Below are 13183 nucleotides of genomic sequence, written 5' to 3'. Positions count from 1 at the left end.
AGGCTCTCAGGTAATGATCCCTGCAGGGAAAGGAGGATCCAAGATGGCGCCCAGCTCAGCGCCCGCGGCCCCTGCCACCTCCTCTGCTTCCCATAAAGCAGCACCTCTTCCCCAGAGTGGGAAATTGGGCTCTACATCCTGTACTGGCCAGGACCGGACCACGGCAGCTTTGTCTACTGGGGTGAGTGACTCTCTGCGGCCCCCCCAGTCACCTTCCAGTCCAGCACTACCCGGGTCCCAGGCTCCGGCCTGCTCACTAAGCCACGATTCCCCTGCCTCCTCACCACTGAGTAGTGAGATAGCAGCCATCTTCTCTAGCCAGAATAGTGGCCCAGAACCTGAATATGACAGCCCTGCTCACTTGCCAACAATCCTTCTAGATCCAGGTGATGCAACCCTAATAGCTCGGTTCGCTGATTTACTGCAACGCGAACTGGATAGAGCTACTTCAAAATTGGCAGCTGACCTTAAACAGGATTTTCAGGATTTGGGCCAACGCCTGGACAGTATCGAGTCTAAAGTTGATGCGACAGTCCATAGTGTATCCCAAAATTCCAATATGATTACCAACTTGCAAGATCGCTTGGAGGAAGCTTACTCTAAAACTGATGATTTGGAAAATCGGGCTAGGCACTACAATTTCCGCATTCAAGGACTCCCTGAGTCAGTTAAAGAGCTCAGTAGCTGCGCACAAACCCTCATGCAGTCTGCATTACCCGATATCGATGATCTTCACACTGAAATAGATCGTATCCAAAGAGCATTGATCCCCCCTAGACAGGGTGGGCTTCCTATATATATATCATCGTAAAGCCTCACTTTTTTCAGGTCAAGGAAGCGGTTCTGAAGTATAGTAGGGAGACTCTGGACCTGGAGTTTGCGGGACATAAGATACAAATTTTTGCTGATGTCTCTCCGACCACCATCCAGAAACAGAGATCTCTTAAGCCTCTACTTTCCCACTTAGTGCAGAAGGATATCCGGTATTGATGGGCCTACCCTTTTGCTTTGCTTGTCTCGCCGATTATCGAATCTAAAATTATCAGGGACAGGGAGGGGCGGCATCTTCTGGTGAAAGGCCACTTAGGGGGATACTTACTCACTTTTCTAATCTACTACACTCCAAATACCAACCAGGTGGAATTTTTTCAATCCTTATTGAGCTCTATGGCTAAGGAATTTGAAGGCAATGTTATTCTGGCTGGTGACTCTAAGCATTGGATCAGATTTTGGATCGTTCCCGAACCGCCGTGCTTCATCCCCCTCTAGACAGAGTCGTAAGTTGGCCCAGCTACTGTATCGTTATGACTTTGTCAATGCTTGGAGAGAAGCTAACCCAACTTCTCGAGATTACTCCCATTATTCTAGAGCTCATAACTGTTATTCTCGCATTGACCATATATTTCTTCATACACACTCACTCCCCAGACTCCTCACTGCTAAAATTCTCTCCACGCCTTGGTCTGACCATGACCCGATAACATTGTTATCCTGGCAACTTGGTAAGACTGCTTATTACTGGCGTCTTAATGAATCTATTTTGGGTAACCCCTCCTATTGTCGGGACGTCTCCTCACACTTACAAGCATACTTTGAACTTAATAAAGCAGAGGATACAAACCCGGCGATTAATTGGGCAGCCCATAAGGCCTCGGTTAAGGAGTTTATTATTCAACTGTCCTCACGAATTAAAAGAGCCTGAAATGACCTACTAGCCACCAAAACTCAATCACATACTGACTTGGTTGCCAGCATATGCAAAATCCCAGTCCGGATTTGCTGCTTAAACTCGATCAGGCTCGATTGGAACTAAATCTATGTCTTACTACCACTGCTGACAAACAGCTACGATGGTCTAACCATAAATTTTTTACATGGAGGGATAGACCTGGCACCTTACTGGCACGCAAGTTGCCTCCCAGACATTCCGAAACGGCTCTCCCTAAACTCAGATTGAATAATGGTACGTTCTCTCAAGATCCTGGTAAGATCCTCCAAAAATGTCATTCTTTTAAACTGAACTTTATAGCTCGCCTCAGGGAGATGCTTCTTCGCCTATCGACACCTTTTTGAGCTCTGTTCCTCTTCCCTCTCTCCAGGAAGCCCATAGGGAGTCAATGGAACGGCCTATTTCATGCGAAGACATTAGGAGTGCTTTGAAATCTCTTGCCCCTCATAAAGCCCCAGGACCAGATGGTCTTCCTCATAACTATTATAAAGTTTTTCCTGATATCCTGATTCCCCGTATGGCTCTTTATTTTAATTTTCTACGGGATGGTGGACTGATGCTCCCTGACGAAAACAAAGCATTTGTCATCCCCAAACCTCTCAAGGACACTTCTATTGTCTCTATTTATCGGCCTATCTCCTTAATTAATTGTGATCTAAAGATTCTTACTAAAATCCTTGCCTTACACCTCTATAAATTTTTGGCCCTGTATATTCATGATGATCAGTCAGGATTCATAAGCGGTCGACAAACATCGGACCAAATTTGTCGGACTTTAGCCCTGCTGTCAGCCGTACAATCCAACTGGGACAAATCCTCACAGAGGGAAATCCTATTGTTATCATTAGATATTCATAAAGCGTTTGACAGTCTATCTTGGGCTATTTATTTCAGATGTTAGATAAGTTTGGTTTTGGCCCTTATTTCATGACATTATTACGGGCCCTATATTCTAACCCGTCAGCTCAAGTCTCCATTCGTGGATATAAATCAGCCTCCCTTTTGATAGAGCGAGGAACTAGACAGGGATGTCCTCTTTCTCCACTACTGTTTGCTTTGGCAATGGAACCACTTGCGATTGCTATCCGCTCTGATCCCACCATCTCAGGAATCTGCTGCGGTCAGCGGGACCATAAATGCGCCCTATTTGCTGATGATGTCCTTATGTATATATCTAATCCTCGGACTTCTTTAACCGGTCTCCTCCACCTGTTTCATCGTTTCTCTGAGACCTCTGGTCTTACGCTTAATTCCTCTAAAACAACTGCCTTAAATATCTCGTTACCTGACTTGGAGGTTCATCACCTCCAGGATAATTTTGACTTCCAGTGGACTTCTCGTTCTCTCCCTTATTTGGGGATCCACCTCACAAAATCTATTTCATAGTTATATAAGACCAATTATCTCCCACTCTTTAAACGACTCAAATCTGACTTACTAGAATGGCAGGATCTTCAACTCTCCTGGTTTGGTAGAATTAACTCTATTAAAATGACCTTTTTGCCAAGACTATTGTACTACTTTAGGACGTTACCAATCATGGTCCCAAACGGGAACTGTTACTATTACAAGCAGCAGTCTCTAGATTCACCTGGAGGGGAAAACGTCCAAGGGTTAACAAGTCAACCCTGTTTTCCCTAAAGTAGCATGGCGGTTTGGGACTTCCTAATCTTTTGGCCTTTTTTCAGGCAGCTCAAATAGCACAGTTATCTTGCACCATGGCCAGGGGTTACGTCCCCCAGTGGGTTGGCATTGAGGCCTTATCTTGCCATCCTTACGCTATTGGTGCTCTCATGTGGCTTCCCAGTCAATTGCGTCCTCCTATTCTATGTCCTATGTTGTCCTATTCGTTAATGGTGTGGGATAGATGGTGAGCTCGCAAACCTTTCTTCTCCCCACATACCCCACCAGCTCCAGTTTTTTGCAATCCCAAGTTTATTCCTGGCTTATCACCATTGGTGTTCCAATGGTGGATGAATAAGGGTTTGCTGCGTATCGGAGACTACCTAGATGGGCTTCATCCTCGTTCTCTCCAGTGTTTTTTGACAAAGTATCAGATGCCTCCTGGGGAATTGTTTCGCTACTATCAACTTATCTCATTTATCACTAGAAACTCAAATTAATCATAGAACCTTGCACACTCAGTCCTTTAGAGGTTTCCTGTGGGGCAGCTGGGATGATGAGGGGTCGTTTGTCCATTGTCTATGCTTCCCTTGTTGATCCACTCACTAAATTATCTTATATGACTCAATGGGAACGAGATTTGAATAGCTAACTAGACCTGGATACTTGGCGGAATGTGGCCCATACTTTATCAAAGATCTCGATTAATACTGTTTTTATCGAATCCAATTATGAAACGCTACTTGGTTGGTATCTGGTTCCTACGCGCCTTGCTAAAATGTACCCCTCAGTATCACTTAGTTGCTTCCAACACTGCAGACAAGAGGGCACTATGTTCCATATCTGGTGGAAATGTCCAGTTGTGAATAGGTTTTGGATGTGAATAATTAATTTTATCTATTCGGTAACAGGAATTAATATTCGTAGATCACCGGAAGTGGCCTTATTTCATTTGCTACCCGCTTTCTCTTCTTTCTCCTCTTCTCCCCCCCTCTTTTCTGTCTTATTTTTTTCTGATTTCTCTATTCTTAATCCTTTTTTTTTTTCTTTTCCCTGAATTGGTTTTTATACTTTTGGTAAATTTCTATGGCAATGCCTATGTTCAATGATTGATGGAACGTTTGCTACCTGGTGGAGATGGTGTTCTCTGTATATAATGTCATTGACTAATAATATTTTTTTTTTCATGTGCTTATATGTTCTATGAATATGTTTATACACTCCATTTCACCATGTCGGTGGAAATTGTTTCTATTTTTGTGTATACCACTGTATACCAATTTTTCAATAAAAATATTAAAGTATAATTTAGTAGATTGAACCCAATACTAAAATCTCAAATAAGCATCCCACTCCGAGATTTTCAGATATGTACAAATAAAACATTTCTGCAAAACTAAATGCATGTCTGATATGGACCTGGGTGTGATGTCCACATACAAACGGTTATGTATATCTGGCTCACATGCAAAGGGAGGCATATCCACACTCTACACAACATTGCTAGCTACCCTACAACCACCCCCTCGGGCCTATGTGGCCAAGTGGACTACTGGCCTGGACCTGGACTTCACATCCAAAGATTGGTTGGACATTTGGCAAAAAACCCATAGGGTCTCTCCAAATTTTGAAGTCCTGGAAACATCTTATAATGTTTTATCAAGATGGTACTTAGTGCCATACAGTATAGCAAAGTGTGTCCCAGGCTACCTGTCTGCTGGATTCCGGGAGTGTGGGGAGCACGGTATATACTTACACATATAGTGGACTTGTCCTGTAGCATAAAACATTTTTACTATACTGTCACCACTGTTTGAAAAACACATCCCACCTGATCCCCAGATAGCTCTACTAAATTACTCATCTCTGAACAGGAACCAGAGTCCCCTCCTTTTTTCTAACATGACCACTGCAAAACAGACTAGCCAGAGCTTGGAAGAGGCCAGCTCTTTGTGCAACCGCAATGAAAAATCAAGTTTCCCAGGCGATGATACATGCCAAGATTGAGGCGACACAATCGCCAGCACAGGTGCACCAAAATTTGGCAACCCTGAGTCAACAAGTGCTTACCCCCAGATTTTGACACCACCATTTTAGAGCCTTAATCAAATTAAATGCTTCCCCACCAGCTTGAGCTGTTGGGACTGCTGCCTATACAGATCCCTCAATCAATCCCCCTCTTTATTCTCTCTTTGATTACTGCATGTTTACGGCTGGAGTAGACCATCCAAGTATTGGTTCTTTTTGCTTTCTCTAACCTAAAAGTGATTAAAATGATTGGAACAGCCATCACCTGTTGGATTCTCTGTGTTGCAACAATGTTCACTCCTTGGAGAAGGGCTAGTACTTTGTTCCTTACTGTCAATAGTGTTTTCCCTTGTCTCTCCTTGCGTAGAGAACTTTACTATCTACACTACCTGTTCAGTTGCTTGTGATGGTTTTTATATTGTCTAATAAAATGTTTGAATTTGGAAAATCTCATATAAGTGTAGCACTACCCCATTATGATTTGCAAAGAAGTTTTCAGGTGCCCCTATGGTCCTGCACATCCAGGTAACACGCATCTTCACACCATCTTGCATCCAGGAGTCAGAGATCAGTTCTTGAGCTTTGCTTTTGTGATTTTATTAGGGTATTTGATTTGGGATAGGTTTAGGGGTGTATAGGATGCCCAAATTAACTGATGAACTGAGGATAACTTCCTGTAACTATTTACCAGCCTCCACTGAAACACAGTCTCTGTAGAAGAGCCAGTCAGTTTTTCTTAATGTACCACCCCAGATCTTAGATTAACTCCTCTTCCTTCACTCAGCAACCTGGAGGTATCCCTGAACAGGGGCTCTGGTTCTTGTTGCTTTAAGAAATGGCCAGTCCAAAGTAGGTGGCGAATCTGGTTTCCCACCAGAGTGTTCCTTCCCTTATCCGCCCAGGGGGTGAAGGGGTACTCAGATACTCTCCTATACCGCTGGTGGGTTGCTGGCTGCTACCAAGGCTTTTAGCTGCGCCATTCCTTCCCTGCTGTACAGGTGGTCCTCACTAAGGGGGCCAGTGAAGCTCTAAGCTTTCTTCCTTAACCAGCTCCACTGCCTGTAGGTAGCCCCTCTCTCCATCTGGGCCCCCTTCCAGGCTCCTGCCTTCAGCCTCACGTCTTCTTCTCTGTCTTCCACCCGAACCTGAGTAGGCTCACTCATTTTTAAAGGTTGTCCTGGCCACTTGCCAAGCCTTCTGTTGGGAATTGGCAAGGATCCCTCAAGAGTACAAGCCAGCCACTCCTCAGATCCACTCACTGCCTCTAGACCTTCCTCTAAAGCTCTAGAGCAGGGGGAAATTTCAGAGGGGCTGGCCTGCAGAGCCACTCAACCCTGACCACAATTTGACCTGCTGCTATTCAGCCCTCCTCTCTAATAATCAGGACTCTAGCTTCCCCTAGATAACTAGGAGGGTTCTACATAACTGTTAATATGAAAAAAGTAATTTGTTATCTTTCTGCAGCTTTGATTAAAATAGTGCCTGGTGATCCTACCTTGAAGATCCTTGTTCAAGCACTTGTGATATTGTGACAACGTTCTTTCCCTGTCTTCAAGTTGTGCTCCTGCCTTGTCACCCTGTCACGCTGGCTTTTGGTAGAGATTAGAAGTGGTTTCAATGCACATTGCCCCTGCATGGTCCACTGTTGTCACCATCAGGAAGAAATTCCGTAAGAAATTCCTTGCAGCTGACACTGGAATGCATGTAGACAGGAACTGGCTTCAAAGAAGCTGTAAAAAACAATGAGCACAATTTGCAACAAAGGATGAAAAAAGGGAAAACAGTATTGTATTTAAAAAATGCCTATGGTTTATGATAGACGGTGCTTTAGCAAACAAAATTAGGGTTAGAGTTTATATATACTTTAAATAAACATATGCTTCTACATGTAAAGTTGTAGCATTGAGGATAGGACAAGATTTTGCAGCCAGGCTTATGGATAGGATAGAGATAGAAGGAGATCCCCAAGTCTGTCCCATAGATAGTATACCAGTTGGGTTGAGATCCTTCAGCCAGGCTCCTGGACAGGATGGGGGTGGGTGGAAATCCTCCAGCCAGGTTTCTGGACAGGATGGATGTGGGTGGAAATCCTCCAGCCAGGTTCCTGGACAGGATGGGGGTGGAAAGAGATCCCCCAGCCTGGGTCATGGACAGGATGGGGGTGGGAGGAGATCCCTTAGCCAAGGTCATATATAGCATGGGGGTAGGGTGACATCTCCAAGCCAGGTTCATGAAGAGAATAGAGATGGGAGGAGATCCCCTAGCCAGGTTCTTGGACAGGATGATCACCAACCAGGATTACAGATAGGGTTGGGGTAGGAGGAGATCTCTCAGTCAGATTAATTGATAGGATGGTTTTTTTTTGGACAAATAAGTTTCATGGACAGGAGAAGCATGGAAGGAGATCCCCCAGCCAAAGTCATGGTGAAGATGTTGGTGGGAGAAAAATCTAGCCAGGGTCATGGACAGTATTGGAGTGTGAGGAAATCCCTCATCCAGGTTAGTGGATGGGATAGGGGTGGGAGGACATGTATCAGCCAGGCTCATGGACAGGACAGGGGTGGAAAAAGATCCCCCAGCCATGCTAATGTACAGCAGAAGGTTAATTAATGGAATAGGGGTAAAAGGACAGGCTCACGGAAAAATTCCATCCAAAACTTGAAATTAAATTGAATAAAGTATTGCTGTGATCTACATGCATTGCTTCAGTCCATGTTAATGGTTTCCCAGCCATTTATAGCTGTTAAACTTCCTATAAGCACTGCATTAAGAGGTCGTATCTTACATATTGAAAGAGATAATTACTGATAAGTGTCCATCCATTATTAATGTGCTGTTGCCAAAGTGCCAGTGCAGATAGACTCTTTCTGTTGATTCTACATACGCCGAGGGGAAATACAACTTGGAACGGACATCTCTGTTCTGGCAAAACTTAAATTACCATCTGGCTTCAATAACGATTTGGCGTAGATAAACTAAATTCTGCATTTTGCATTGCACCATTGCAAAAACCCCATATGATTTCAGATAAAAGGACATTCTTTTCTAGATTGTCGGGAAAAGCCTGGTAGTTGTAGAAAAGGGGACTTCAAATGAATATAACAACAGGATTTTCTGATTATTTAAGAACAGAAACAATTGAGTACTGTCCGTGATACTTTTTTTATTTGCACTAACATACAATTTTGAGGACAAGCTTTCGGGGTATGTCCCCTTCTTCAAGGTCTAAGCAGTATTATTACAAATCACAAAGTTTAAGCAGAATGTTAGAATGGATTGAGAGGAAAAAAAAAAAAAAAAAAGAGAAAAAAAAAGGGCTACAGATAAGATACATAAAAAGTAAGGGGGGGAGGGGGGATACAACACTCACCCAGAGGGGGTCAAGTTTTAGCTAATAGATAGTCATAAAGCTGTCGGATAGTGGTTGAGGAATCCCATGTCCAAATTAAGACCGTTATCTTTAGTGTCAAATAGAATTATCATTCTTAGTTCAAATGTTTTTCTTTCCTGGATGGATTTAAATTTTCCTTTCAGAACTAAAATATTGAGGTCTTCCATATTGTGGCCTGGTTGTGAGAAATGGTGTCCTACAGGTGTGCAGAGGTCATCTTCTTTATGTTCCTTGATGGTATGTCTGTGCAGATTCATCCGTGTTTGCAACCTCTGTCCTGTTTCACCAACATAAGATCCTTTGCTGCATTTTCTGCACTGGATAAGGTACACAACATTACTGGAGGTGCAGCTGTATGATCCGGAAATATTGAAGATCCCTTTTGAGTGTCTGACACTTTTTGATGGATTGATTTGGTTGCACAGCTTGCAGCGTTTCTTATTGCAGGGTTTGCTTCCATGCTGATTATTTAAGAAATCCCTTTCGGTAACTTGACACAGAGTGGTGGATTTACTCAAGGAATAGAGTATGTTCACTCTGCACATTTTTACTAAGCTTAGTGAATGTAGTAAACAAGAATACTTTAAAAAGAATAGCCAGTCACATGCAAGGAAAAAAACAGGATTATTAATTGTGCCTGTCTAGATGATAGAAGTCAGCACAGCTTTACTTCATTCACTATCCTAAGCAAAAAATGTGCTTTTCAAGGTAAAAAGCTCTACCTGTTTAGTAAATCTGCCACTCGGGTCTCTAAGGCCCCTTTCACATAGGCGGTTGTTCTGCCGCTTGTGAATGCAGGTTTTTTTATTTAGAAATTACAGCACTCCTGGCACACAGATCACTTGCGTTTGTACATTGCGTTTACATGCATTTACATGTGACTGCGTTTAGCTGCGGTAGTAAATTCTTGCCTTTTCTTAATGCAACTGTTTTACTTGGTTTTTTTTTGTACTGCGATTAACTGCGTTTATGTACAGATAACTGCGGTACATCGCTCCTGGACACAGTCAACTTTATTTTTCCTAAACGCATAAAACCGAATGTTATGAAAACGTTGCTAAACGCAGTGTGTGAACGGAGCCATAGGGATGCATTGTCTGCATTTAGCTGCTGTAAGTTCCTCTAGCCGCAGCTAAAAGCTGAAATCTAACCTTGAAAGGGGCCTAATGCTTCACCTGTGTATTTTTCTGTATGCAATAAAATCCAAAATATGGATAAAACATTTCTTTTTTTTTCATTTTAATATTACTTAAGAAATATTTGTATGAAAAAAACCACGAGACAAGACTTTTTGTTTTACGTATTAGCAGAAATCAGACTGGCAGGGGTGGAACAATAAGTAAGGTATTGCTTTCCACTGTGCGTTCAGTTTAACTCCTATATGTGTAGCACCCTCCTAGTTTCAGTGCTTTACACCCTCTTAGTTTCAGTGCTTTAGTTATTTTTGGTTCCTCTGTAATGAGTGGAGCAGTTGATTGCTTTGGGCTGTTCTGTGTTTCACAGACTGCAGGCTTGATTGTTTCCCCCTGTACTCCAGAGGATTCTAGAATCATAGTGGGCTGGAAAGTTAAATAAGCAGGCTGGATATTTATATTCAGCCAATCCCTGGGGAGGTGTGCCCAATAGGTGGCTGAAGAGCGCATAAATAGTCTGAGGCCTGGAGCAGCGAGGATAGATAGTCCTAATCCTGCAGGAGGTGATCCCAGCCTGAGGGGCTCTACCCCTCTTGGCAGACTGCTGGAGTTTGCTGCATGTTCATCCAGGTCCCAACTGTGGCATAGCTGGAGGGCCTACTTCCAAAATCATTTTCTGAAGCTAATCAAAGGAATTTCAACTAAGGACCTGGTCTAGAGAGCTCACGGAAGAGTGCCCCGTGGAAGCTGGAAAGCGTCTGGCTGTCCTGAAGCATTGTGGGCATTAACCTCTCCCTCACTGAAGAATGTCTGGGTGGACACTTGAAGGAGCCATTGATCTGGTGACATTGTGAGTACGGACCTGATCTAAGGGTCCTAGTGACTGTGTGCCATTTTCCTTTGGGTGGATAAAGTCTGTTCAGGGAGGCTTAGCAAAGTGAAGTGTTCTCCTGCCATTATTAAGTAGTTCTGGAGTATACCATAACAGCCTACACCCTCTCTTAAAAAGTATAAAAACAACATCCACTGACTGATTCATGAACACACTGCTGCTATGTGCCTGGCTGCCTCTGCCCTAATCTTGGGAAAGAACCAGTGGCTCCTTCAGAGGTAGTGCTATATGTGACGATCGCAGCGTCAGACCCCAGCCCTTCTCACCAAACTCGTGACCGAAGGACTAGCCAATCTAAAACCGTGCTGTCACGTGCATAACAATTGCACGCCCAGCTGCACCCTGCACAAAGATTTTCCAGCTCACTGGACCACAATCGATGTACCGGCAGCCTGAGAGCAATTGTTACTGGGTCAGGTTAATTACGCAATTAACCCTTCACACTGCCACCACCTCCTTTTTGTACAGAAAAAGAGGAAACTCGGCAATATTAGCAATAACACTATGATGGTTGGATAATCGTCTGTATAGCACTGTCACCGCAGGCAGGTTATACAGAGGGTTAAACACACACACAGTAGCAGGAATTCAGTGGCAGGAATTCGTAATTTGCATTAAAGAGCTTTAGAAACCGTTTAACACTTTTCAGATAATAGGATTTATTACTAAAAAGGTCAAAAGGGTGCAATAACAATATTTACAGAAAAAGATGTAGCCAATATATATATATATATATGTATATATATATGTAAATACAGAGAGCAATAACACAGCAAAGAGCTAACAGAAAGAAGTTTAGAGAGGTAGATACTTGCTGTCAGCATTGGTTTAAGCAGCTCAAGTTTCAGAGCAAAGGATACCATCTCCCAAGTTGGTTCCTGATGTTAAAAGGGGAGAATTCTTCAACTTACTGCTCCAAGCATAACAGCCTTTTTCTAGGAACTCAGCAGGGTGTCTCCTTACAGAAGAGAACCAATCGCCTCATTTGGGCAGGGGTGTTGTAGGCGGGGGACTCAGACTAGAACCAAAATCCCTCCCAAGTTATACCATGGGCAATAACCTTCCGTAGGTACATGTAACATTCTATCCACGGGTAGATTAATATGCAGAATCATCTGCTGAACGTCTAGATATTAAACATGGCATAGTTCACTATTTCAGCTAGAACTATATGGCTTTCTGCTCTTCTGTAGACTTCAACTAGGGGGTGTAAGATATCAGACAACTCGCATTAAACTGAGCTATCCGAATATATGCTTGGTTTTTATGTAATTGTTTCCCATCTCCAGATTTAAAATTATATGGAAAAGTGGGTTTTAAATGTGTTGTCTGTTTTACGGCTAGCTGGAATGTCTTTGAAGCACAGTGAAGGACTGGTTTATGGTTTTACGATTCTCTCAGATTGAGAAGCTAATAGACACCCGGGCACCAGCTAATTTGGGATTTATAACCATGAAGCTGTCCAGCTGGGCCTGATTGCTTGTGCACTTTTGAACCCAGCACACAGGGAACACGTGTCACTCAACAGAGAGGGAGGGGGGATTGCAGGGGGAGAGATACAAGATGGAGGATCCTTAGCAAGATGGATGACCACGTCCATCTCTGTGTGCACAATTGCTACAGTACTCACCTACTCTGTGCAGTGGTTTTGCCCCGATCCTCCTCTTCTCAGGTCCCCCACTGGTGCTCCTGGCTCCTTCCTCTTGATCAGTGCCCCCAATAGCAGGCCGCTTACTATGGGGGTACTGGTGCGTGCTTACTCCTGAGCCCGTCTTTATGCATCCATAAGACACACAGAATCGCGGCTGGGCCCCGCTCCCCACTCTTTCCTTATTGGCTCACTGGCTGTGATTGACAACAGTGGGAGCCAATGGCTCCTGCTGCTGTGTCTCAGCCAATGAGGAGAGAGATACCTGGAACAGCTGAGGCTCCCATAGGCTGCGTTTCAGTGTGAATGGGATGTTTTCCGTATGTCCTTGTTGTGGCAGATGTTTTATAGTGCAGTAACATGTTGTTAGGTTAATTGGTTCCTGTCTAAATTGACCCTGGTATGTGTATGTATGAATGTGAGTCAGGGACCTTAGATTGTACACCCCTTGAGGGTTAGGGACTGATGTGAATGTACAATATATATGTAAAGCGCTGCGTAAATTGACGGCGTTATATAAGTACCTGAAATAAATAAATTAAATTAAAATAATAAAACGTCTGTCACTGGCCACACACTTACTGTATGTTAATTAGCCCTAATATATGTGCAATATAATGAAGCACCCCACCTAACAAAAGGTAAATATTACCATAGAAAAAAAAATTCTGCCAATGGGGACACTAGTTCTGATGAATGTTGAAAACAAAGTATTCCCTCACTATGAAGGTATTTCTTT

General features: G+C 43.4%; 1 protein-coding gene across 8 annotated transcripts in view; it reads left to right on the top strand.

The window, feature by feature from the left end:
• ADAM22 (ADAM metallopeptidase domain 22) overlaps positions 1 to 13183 on the top strand; it is a 368503-nt gene that overhangs the window by 72876 nt on the left and 282444 nt on the right. The window lies entirely within an intron of this gene.

Source organism: Staurois parvus, unplaced genomic scaffold, assembly GCF_062004578.1.
Source record: "Staurois parvus isolate SC_StPar_1 unplaced genomic scaffold, SC_StPar_1.0 ptg000051l, whole genome shotgun sequence".
Lineage (NCBI taxonomy): Eukaryota > Metazoa > Chordata > Amphibia > Anura > Ranidae > Staurois > Staurois parvus.
Note: the sequence above shows the minus strand (reverse complement) of the source record. Positions and strands in the feature narration are given on the sequence as shown.